The 10,652-nt window shown below is 38.0% G+C and overlaps 2 pseudogenes; both read left to right on the forward strand.

The window, feature by feature from the left end:
- The first annotated feature begins 6,730 nt into the window (after positions 1–6,730).
- LOC102815514 lies at positions 6,731–7,446 on the forward strand (annotated as a pseudogene).
- Positions 7,447–7,452: 6 nt separating this feature from the next.
- LOC102815896 lies at positions 7,453–7,903 on the forward strand (annotated as a pseudogene).
- The last annotated feature ends 2,749 nt before the right edge of the window (positions 7,904–10,652 follow it).

Raw genomic sequence — 10,652 nt, forward strand, 5'->3', positions numbered from 1 at the left:
AGACATATTGTAAGGAGGGACCAGTCACTGGAGAAGAATATCATGTTTGGTAAAATGGAGGGTCAGAGAAAAAGAGGAAGACCCCCCAGTGAGATGGATTGGCACAGTGGCAGCATCAGTGGGCTCAAACATAGCAATGGTTGTGAGATTGGCCCAGGAGCTGGCAATTTTTCATCCTATTGTGCGTGGGGTTACTATCAATCTGTACCAACTCAATGCCACCTAACAACAACAAAAAGTGTTGGAACTGACTTGACAGCACTTAACAACAACAACAATATCTGGGTTAAGTGCTGGATGATATTGTCATATATGTTAATGTCAGGTTGTTGTTTGCTGTTGTTGGTTCTCTTTTTAAAAAGAAAGCTTTGTCTTTTTTTACAGATTCTTTTCATCTCTGTTTATCTGGAAATGTCTTAATTTCACTGTCATATTTGTTGGACAATTTTGCTGGGTATATGATTCTCAATTGGCAATTTTTTTTTCTTTCAGTTTTTATACATGTCATCCATTGTCTTCTTTCCTACCTGGTTTCTGCTGAGAAATCAGAGCTTAGTCTTAATACTTCTCCTTTGTAAGTAATTTTTCATTTTTCCCAAGCTACTCTCAGGATTTCTTCCTCTTTTTTTTTGGTTTTGAAGAGTTTGATCATAACATCTCTTAGTGACTTTTTTGGTGGGAGTGGGGATGGAGGTGGTTCTATCCTGTTTCCAGTTCATTCAACTTGTCGTCATTCATGATATTAGGGAAGTTTTCTTACAACTCTTGGGCAATTTACTCTTTATTTGTGTGTATGTCTCTTCCTCTTCTGGAATCCTAGTCTCACGTAAGTTATTCCACTTGAGAGTGTTTGACATAAATCTTAGGCTTTCTTTGGATTTGTTTGTTATTTTTCTGATTGTTCCTTTGTTGCTGTTGTTAGGTGCCATTGACTCAGTTCTGACTCATAGCAACCTATGCACAACAGAACAAAACACTGCCTGGTCCTGTGTCATCCTCACAATTGCTGTTATGCTTGAGCCCTTTGCTGCTACCAATGTGCCAATATTTCTTGTTGGGTGTCTTCCTCTTTTATGCCAATGTTCCAGTTTACCAACCATGGTGTCCTTTTCCAGGGACTGGTCCCTATTGATAACATGTCCAAAGTATGAGAGACAAAGTCTCACCATCTCAACTTCTAAAGATCATTCTGGTTGTACTTTTTCCAACACTGATCTGTTTGTTCTTCTGGCAGTCCATGGTACTTTTAATATTCTTCAACACCATAACTGAAATGCATCAATTCTTCTGTGATCTTCCTTAATCATTGCTCAACTTTCATATGCATATGAGGTTATTAAAAATACCATGGCTTGGGTCATGTACACCTTAATCCTCAAACTGACATATTTGCTTTTGAACACTTTAAAGAAGCATTGCACTTCAGATTTGCATAATGTAATATGTCATTTGATTTTTTGACAGCTGCTTCCATGAGTGTTGATGGTGGATCCAAGTAAAATAGACAACTTTCATCTTTTCTCCATTTGTCATGATGGTATTTATTGCTCCTGTGTTGAGGATTTTAGTTTTCTTTACATTGAGGTGCAATCCATAATGAAGGCTGTGGTCTTTGATCTTCATCAATAAGTATTTTAAGTTCCTTTGCTTTCAGCAAGCAAGGTTGTTTCATATACATATTGTAGTTGTTAATGAGCCTTCCATCAATCCTGAAGGCATGCTCTTCTTCATATAATCCAGTTTTTCATAATAGTTGTTCAGCATAGAGTTTGGATAAGTCAGGTGAAAGAATACAACACTAGTGCCCATCTTTTCTGATTTTAAACCATTCAATATCCCCTTGTTTAGTTCAAATTACTGCCTCTTGGCCTCATCTTTTCCTGAGGAGTGGCTAGTGGGTTTGAACCACAGGTTCTAAAATTAGTAACCAAACACCTAACTCATAGCAGTCTCTAATAGTTCAGCTATTCTTCATACACTTCAATCAAAATAACATGCTGCAACAGAGTAGGCCTACTTACTGAGCAGACCTGAAGCAAAAAGGACATGGGATACCAAATGAAACAGATACAGATGGAGATCCTGGAACCCTGAGTTTCAGAGGTTAGGACAGAGACAGGATTGAGTAGCAAATAGAAGAGAGAACTGAACAGGAGCAGTGAGAGAGAAGGAAAATGAGCAGACTGCTGGCTGACCTGGAGCGGCGCTGCCATCTTGAACTTTTGTGAGCAGCTGTTGATACAATAGCCTAGAGACATGGTACATGGATGGGGATTGTAGGAAAGGGGAGTGTGGGTCTCCCTTGTTCCCAATGTCCTCACTAGCCCAGCATCCTGTGGCACCTCCTCCTGCACAGTCTCTGTTCTGCCTGGGATTGAGTGCTGGGCCTACCACCCCTGGATGCACATGAACCTCCTCTGAACTACCCTACACAACAGTAAACAGAGAACTGCATTCACACTTCCAGTCTCTATCACAAACACCAGGAGAGAGATACTGAATACTTGAGAACACACCAACATACAACCATACATTAAATATAAATATGCATCACAATGTCTCAGTGAAAACAGACAATTTCAGCATGCGTGAAGAAACAAGACAGAGTACCTCAAATAAATGACCATAATCAGTATCAGAAAATATAATACCAGAAATGATATTAGAACTACTGATTGAATTTTGTCCTCCAAAAAGTTATGTTGAAGTCCTAACCCTTATACCTATGAATTTGATCTTGTTTGCGGAAATAAGGGTTTTCTTTACTGATATTATCAGTTAAATCAACAAAGGCATACCAGAGTATGGTGGATCCTAATCCTAATACCTTCTGAGTGACGTTTTATAAAAGAGGACAGAGATGGAGAGTCACATGGGGGAAAGATAACAGGTGAGAATTCATCTATATGCCAAGAAACACTTGAGGCTGCTAGAAGCTGACAGAGACAAGGAAAGCCTTTCCCTTAGAGCCAACAGAAGACAGAGAGAGAGCATAACCCTTCCAATGACCTGGATGTGGACTTTTAGCCTCAGAACTGTAAGTAAATTAATTTCACATTCCTTCTTTTCTAACCTTCTCTACCTTCTGAATTTTGTCCTTGGTCAAATGCTGCCCTTTGGATCTCAAATGTTTGATTGCACTAAGGAATGAAAACCTTCCCAGGGTTTTTGTTAACTTCATAGACCTGTATATTATTTAGCTAAAAGTTAAGCCATGGTGATGAGTTCAGTTCAAAGCCTGAAGAGCGACTAAGCCAGTCTCAAGGGTTCCACCAGTTGCTATTCAATCAGTAAGAGTGATCTTTTTTTATGATCTTGAGTTTTATATCACATTTGTCTCCCACTCCATTTAGTTCCTTCTAAGGGGATCCCTTTACTTGCAGTTGACGGAGATAGTTGGGCACCATCTAATTCTGATGTCAGGATTTTGGAGGCTGAGGTTCAAGTAGTCCATTATTCCTTAGCACTAATTGCTTTCAGAGAAAAAGAGGAAGACTCCCAACGAGATGGATTGGCCAAGTGGCAGCATCGATGGACTCAAGCGTGGCAACAGTAGTGAGGTTGGCCCAGGATCGACCAGTGTTTTGTTCTGCTGTGGATAAGCTCTGATAGGGTAGTGGTTATGAGTCAGGACTGCTAACCTCAAGGTCAGCAGTTTGAAACTACCAGTCATTCTGCAGAAGAAAGATGAGGCTTTCTATTCGTGTAAAGATTTACAGCCTCAGAAACCCTATGCATGTTTGCTATGAGCTGGAACTGACTCCATGACACACCACCACCACAACCACCACCATATATATATGGAGTCTTGGTATGGCACTGTGGATTAATGCACTGGACTGCAAAGTCATTTGAACTTGAAGTTCGGTGGTTCAAGCTCACCAGCCACTCCTCAGAAACCTTATATAGGGTTGCTATGGGTCAGAACAAACTCGATAGCACTTAATAACAACAATATATATATGTATATATATATATAAATATACATATATAGGTTATGGTGGTCATGTGCCCCAGAATCAGTTCCAACTCACAGTGACTTTGTATAGGGTTTCCACGCCTGCAAATCTTTATGGGAGCAGAAAGCCTCATCTTTCTCTTGTGGAGCAGATGGTAGATTAGAACTGATAACCTTTTGTTACCAGCTCAAGCTTGTAATCCACTACACTATCAGAATTCTGTACATATACATTGGTTGGTTGGTTGGTTTTCCTTCTTTCTTGTGAATGTGTTTTCTCTTTCAGATTCACCTGACAAGACACAGTAACTGCTACCATACAATGCAGCCACAGTTGTATCCTCTTCAGCCCCACCAAATGGACTAGAATCAATACCAGCTGATATATGCTGGATCAACAACAGCAACTAATGCCAGCTAAATCCACCCTAAATGGAAATGCATGAACTGTGAACAGAAAATGGCGTTAAAACCCATCTCTTGATCATACCCACCAGAAGACAATTGGTGAATGCATAAGTAGACACCAACATACATTCATCAACTTAATACAAACACAGCACCATAATGCCTTGAAAGCAGCAGACAATTTCTGTTCACATGAATAAACAAGACAGAGTAACTCAAACAAATGACCAAGAAGCAGAGCTAGAAGATGTTTTTGAGGAAAAAGAGGCACTAGAACTACCTGAAAAAAATTCAGGAGAATATTTAGGTACCTCCAAATGATTGAGAGAAAGGTCAAGAAAACAAGAAAGAATTAAGAAAAGCACTACAGGAACAATCAAACAAAATAGATGGAGGATTGGAAACAATACACAACCTGCAAACAGAAATCTAGAAGATTAATATTAAGATATCAGAAATGGAAAATACACTGAAAGGGCAAAGAAGTAAAGTTGAGTCAATGGAATCCAGAATTAGTGAGCTTGAAGATAAATCTCTCAGTACTAGTAAGCTACAAGAACAATCAGAAAAAAGAATGAAAAAATCTGAAGAATATCTAAGATTCATGTGGGACAACATGAAGAGGAATAACCTATGGGTGATCAGAATTCCAGAACAGTAAGAGACAAAGAACAGCACAGAAAAGATAGTCAAAGAGCTGGGGAAGACAATTTCTCTAGCATCATATGAGACGATAAGCATTCAAGAAGCTGAATAAGCTCCAAATGATAGACCCCAAAAGAAAATCACCAAGACATATCATAATCAAAATCTCCAAGATCAGGGATAAGAAAACAATCCTGAAAGCAGCTTTGGAAAAATGAAATGTTACCTACCAAGGTAAAACAATAAGATTAAGCTCTGATTTCTCAGGCAAGAAGGCAATGGGGACTAACCAAGAATCATGTAGTCAGAAAAACTGTCTTTCAAATATAACAGCAAATTGAGAACATTTCCAGATAAACAGAAATGCAAGGCATTTGTAAAATCCAAGCCAACTTTACAAAAAATACTAAAGGGCATCTTTTGGACTGAGAACCACCAATAGCAGACAACATCTGGAGCTTGATAAATATTGCAACACCACCCAGAATCCAATCCAGATACAGAAGTATCCACAGTAAAACAAAGCCACAAGACTGATAATAGGGAATCAAAATATCAACCTACAATGGAGACAACTACAAAGCAAAAAGAGGGGAAAGTATAGTTACAGAATTCCAAATAGAGAGGTAGTCAAGCAGATTTCAAGGTAAAACAGATTATTTTAAAATAAGGAAGAAATTAATAAACTATAGGGTACCTCAAAGAAACTTAATACACCGTCACATCAAATCTAAAAGAAAAGAAAAATAATTAAAGGTGTTGTGAACATTAAAATTTTAAGGATATTGACAATAAAAAGTATGAAAAAGTGAACTCAACACAGGAAGACATATGGAACAAAGATCAGCAACACCACAACCCCCCCACACACACAAAATAAAAAACAAACACAGAAAAATGACTGAATCAATTCATACCTATTGATAATTATGCTGAACATAAATGGATTAAATGCACCAGTCAAGAGACAGAGAGAGAGTAGCAGAATAGATAAGAAAACAAGATCCTTCAGTATGCTGTCTACAAGAGACACACCTTACACACAAAGAAAAAACATAGATTAATAATTAAAGAATGGAAAAAATATATCAAGCTAATGGCAAGAAAAAATAAGCACCACTGGCAATATTAATTTCTGATAAAATAGACTTTAAGGCTAAAACCAACATAAGAAAAAAAGAAAGATATTATCTCATGATTAAAGAGTCAATTGAACAAGAGGAGATAATCATAATAAATATCTATGCTCCCAAAAAGAGTCTCAAAATACATAAACCAAGCCCTAATATAAGTGAAGAAAGGAATAGACAACTCTACAATAATATTAAGAGATCTTAATACATCCTTTCAAAAACGGACAGAACAACCAGAAAGAAACTCAATAAAGACACAGAGGAACTAAACAACACAATCAAGCAACATGACCATATAGATTTATGCAGCGCATTCAACCCAAGAACAGAACAATATACATTCTTTTTTGGTGCATATGGAACATTCTCCAGACTAGCCATATGTTAGGCCAGAAAGCAAGCCTCAATAAATTTAAAAACCTCAAAATACTACAAGCCGGTTGTGCAGTAGCGCTAGCAGCTTCCTCCTTTCTTTCTCTGACTCGGCAGTCAGCCCTCTTGGTGAGCCGCAATGAATCGCCTCCTGGCAAGCCAAGTAGGATCTGGAAAAGGTTGTCACTTTACGAACATTCACCATTGTGGAAAAATGGTTGAAGCCGACCACCCTGGAAAAAGCTCTTCATTGGAGGGCTCAATACAGAAACCAATGAGAACGCTCTGGAAGCAGTGTTTGGCAAATATGGACGGGTTGTAGAAGTACTCTTAATGAAAGACCATGAAACCAACAAACCTAGAGGATTTGCATTTGTCACCTTTGGAAGCCCAGCAGATGCCAAAGATGCAGCCAGAGATATGAATGGAAAGTCTTTGGATGGGAAAGTTATCAAGGTGAAACAAGCCACTAAACCAACATTTGAAAGTGGCAGGCGTGGACCCCCACCACCTCCAAGAAGCAGAGGCCCACCAAAAGGCCTTAGAGGTGGAAGAGGAGGCAGTGGAGGAACCAGAGGGCTCCCTTCACGTAGGGGATGATGGTGGCTATTCCATGAATTTTAATATGAGTTCTTCCAGAGGACCTCCTCCTAAAACAGCAGCTCCTTCAGGACCAGTTCACGTAGCAGTGGAATTGGAGGTAGAGCCCCTGTATCACATGGAAGAGACAGTAATGGAGGACCACCATGAAGGGAACCCCTGCCCTCTCCTAGAGATGTGTACCTGTCACCAAGAGATGATGGCTATTCCACTAAAGACAGCTATTCAAGCAGAGATTACTCAAATTCTTGTGATACAAGTGATTATGCATCACCACCAAGAGATTATACATATGGTGATTATGGTCATTCCAATTCATGTGTTGACTAGCCATCCAGAGGCTATAGTGATCGTGACTATTAAGACCATCCAAGTGGAGGCTCCGACAGAGATTCCTGTGAGAGCTATGGTAACTCACGTAGTGCTCCACCTACACAAGGGCCCCGCCATCTTATAGTGGAAGTAGTCGCTATGATGATTACAGCAGCTCACGAGACGGATATGGTGGAAGTCGCGACGGTTAACTCAAGCAGCCGAAGTGATCTCTACTCAAGTGGTCCTGATCGGGTTGGCTGACAAGTAAGAGGGCTTCCCCCTTCTGGAAAGGGGGTACCCTCCTCCATGTGATTCCTACAGCAGTTCAAGCCGCTGATCACCAAGAGGTGGTGGCCGTGGAGGAAGCCGATCTGATAGAGGGAGACGCAGAAGCAGATACTGGAAACAAACAAATCTTTGGACCAAATGCCTGTTTAAAGAAACAAACAAAGTGGAACCTATTCTGTCATAACTACCCAAGAACTCTTAAAAGGAAATATTATGTTACTCAAAAAAAAAAAAAAAAAAAAAATCCTGTTAAGTACTCCTCCATAATTTTCATGTTTCTTGTGAGGAAAAAGTAAAGTTAAACCTGTTTAATATTATTTGATTTTGTGACGTTGTTTCCAATAAGCAAATGTTAACTGTGTTAGACTTGACTTGTGTACTGGTGTTGTAATTCTCTTAATTGTCCCTGAAGACTACTTCTTATTCAATTTTTCCCAGTAAATAAGGCAAGCAATACTAAGATCTTCCACATACATCTAGCCATCTAAAATGGAGTGATTAATCATTCTGTCTATAAAAACAAGCTAGATATTAGAAGGGTGGTTGGGTTTGCTACTCATAGATTTCAGGGTGTCTTCAAACTGAAATCTCAACGTCCTCAGTGTGCAAAACCTGAGATAGATGCTTAAGTAAGGAAAGTGCTATTCACCCAGTAAACCCAAAATAAAAGGATAATACTAGCATTATCTTTCTGACATTTCCTTGGGATTCTGCAAGAGCCTCCCCTTTCCTCCTCCCCCCTCCCCCCATTAAGACCATTTAAGTGTGTGTTAAACAACTACAGAATACTAAATAAAAAGTTTGGCTAAAACCAAAACAAAAAACCCACCTACTACAATCCATTTTCTCAGATCACAGTGCTATAAAATTAGAAATCAGCAAAAGGAAGATCAAGGAAACAAAATCAAATATATGCAAACTGAATAACATCCTGCTTAAAAGCTAGTGGGTAACTGACCAAATAAATAATGGAATAAAAAAGTTCCTTGAAGCAAACGAGAACAAATAAAGAACATACTAAAACCACTGGGATACAGCAAAAACAGTGCTTAGAGGCCAATTTATAGCAGTAAACGCACACATCCAAAAAGAAGAAAGATCCAAAATCAGCACATTAATACAATATATCCATCAATTTGAAAAATACCAGCAAAGTAAGCCTACAGTCACAAGAAGAAAAGAAATAGTAAAGATTAGAGCAGATGTAAAAGAATTAAAAACAAACAAGCAAACAAACAATAGAATCAACAAGGCAAGAAGTTGGCTCTTTGAAAGGAATAATAAAATTGACAAACCACTGCAAATTTGAATAAAAGAGAAGAGGGTGAAGTTGTAGATAATATGCATAAGAAAATATATGAGTGACATCACAACAGAGCCAATGGAAATAGAATAATAATAGAACACTATGAAGAGTTGTACTCCAATAAATTTGAAAATCTGGAAGAAATGGATATCTGTTTTGAAAAACACAACCTACTTAAACTAACACAACATGAAGTAGCAAACTTGAACAGGCCTATAACAAAAGAAGAAATTGATCAGGTCATTAAAAAAACTCCCAACAAAGTCCAGGACCAGACGGCTTTACTGATTAATTTTACCAAACATTCAGAGAAGAGCTAACAGCAATTTTACTCAAACTATTCCAAAACATAGAAAAGGTTGGAAAACTCCTGAATATATTTTATGGAGTGAGCATAACCCTTATACCAAAAAAAGGCTAGGACATGACTAAAAAAGAAAATTATAGACCAATATCCCACATGAATATAGATGCAAAAATTCTCAATAAAATCCTAGTCAACAACATACCAAAAAAATAATACATCATGACCAAGTGGGATTCATACCAGGGATGCAGGGATGGTTCAGTATTAGAAAAACAATCATTGTAATTCACCTATGGACTCCTGGTATGTTGCTGTGGGTTAATGTGCTGGACTGTAAAGTCGACTTGAACTGCAAGGTTGGCAGTTCAAGCACACAGGCTGCTCCTTGGAAACTGTACAGGATTGCTATGGGTCGGAATCGACTCAACAACACTAACAGCAACAACAATTCACCATATAAGTTTTTAAATAACTAAATGAATCACATAATCATATTGATTGATACAAAAAAGGCATTTGACAAAATCCCACACACCCATTCTTGAAAAAAAGAAAGCTCAACAAAGTAGGAATTGAAGGGAAAATTCCTCAACATAATTAAGAGTATATATTATAATATATATATATATATATTATAAATGCAACAACCAGACTTGCTTTCAACGGAGAGAAATTGAAAGTATTCCCTTTGAGAACAGGAACCAGACAAGTAGCCAGCCCTTTATCACCACTCCTATTCAATTTTGCGTTGGAATTCTTAGGAGAGCTATAACACAAGATAGGGAAATTAAAGGCATCCAAATAGGTAAAGAAGAAGTAAAACTCTCTCTGTTTGCAGATGATAGGATCCTACACATAGAAAATCCCAAAGACTCAGCAAGAAAATTATTGGAACTCATTGAAAGATTCAGCATAGTGTCAGGGTATATGTTCAATATACAACAGTCAGTTGGATTCTTATACACTAATAAATATATGTTTGTTGTATATAAGAGAGCTCTGAAAAAGAAATTAAGAAAACAATACAATTAACAATAGGCACCCCAAAGATGAAATACTTAGGAATAAATCTAGCCATACAAAGTAGTATACAAAGAAAACTACAAAACACTACTAAAAGAAACCAAAATAGATTTACAAAAATGGAATGGTTGAGTGCAAAACTGATGTTATCCCAGGTAAGCTATCACTCAATTTGCAATAAAAGGTTAAAAAAAAGAAAAGGAAGAATATACCCTGCTAATGGATAATGAGATTTAACATCATGGAAATGTCAATACTATGCAAAGCAATCTATAGATATAATGCAATCCCAATCCA

This window comes from Chrysochloris asiatica, unplaced genomic scaffold (assembly GCF_000296735.1).
Source record: "Chrysochloris asiatica unplaced genomic scaffold, ChrAsi1.0 scaffold00017, whole genome shotgun sequence".
NCBI lineage: Eukaryota > Metazoa > Chordata > Mammalia > Afrosoricida > Chrysochloridae > Chrysochloris > Chrysochloris asiatica.